Source organism: Cynara cardunculus (genome assembly GCF_001531365.2).
Source record: "Cynara cardunculus var. scolymus isolate 2C chromosome LG 12, CcrdV1, whole genome shotgun sequence".
In the NCBI taxonomy this organism is placed as follows: domain Eukaryota; kingdom Viridiplantae; phylum Streptophyta; class Magnoliopsida; order Asterales; family Asteraceae; genus Cynara; species Cynara cardunculus.
Window position 1 is genome coordinate 38,561,964 of NC_037539.1, and position 205 is coordinate 38,562,168.

A 205-nucleotide genomic window follows, 5' to 3' on the forward strand; every position below is an offset into this window, starting at 1 on the left:
AGAGAGAGAGAGAGAGAGAGAGAGAAGAGCGATCAAATAAAAACCGTCTCCATTTGTGTAAACCGTGTAAACCTGTCTCACTCATCCATTTTCTTGATCAATGGTTAAGATTAATCAAGGTTATTTAAGGAAATTAAAAATAAAAAAATTGAAAATACATTTTATAATACCGATAAGGGCAAAAAGGTAAAACCAAATATTCATT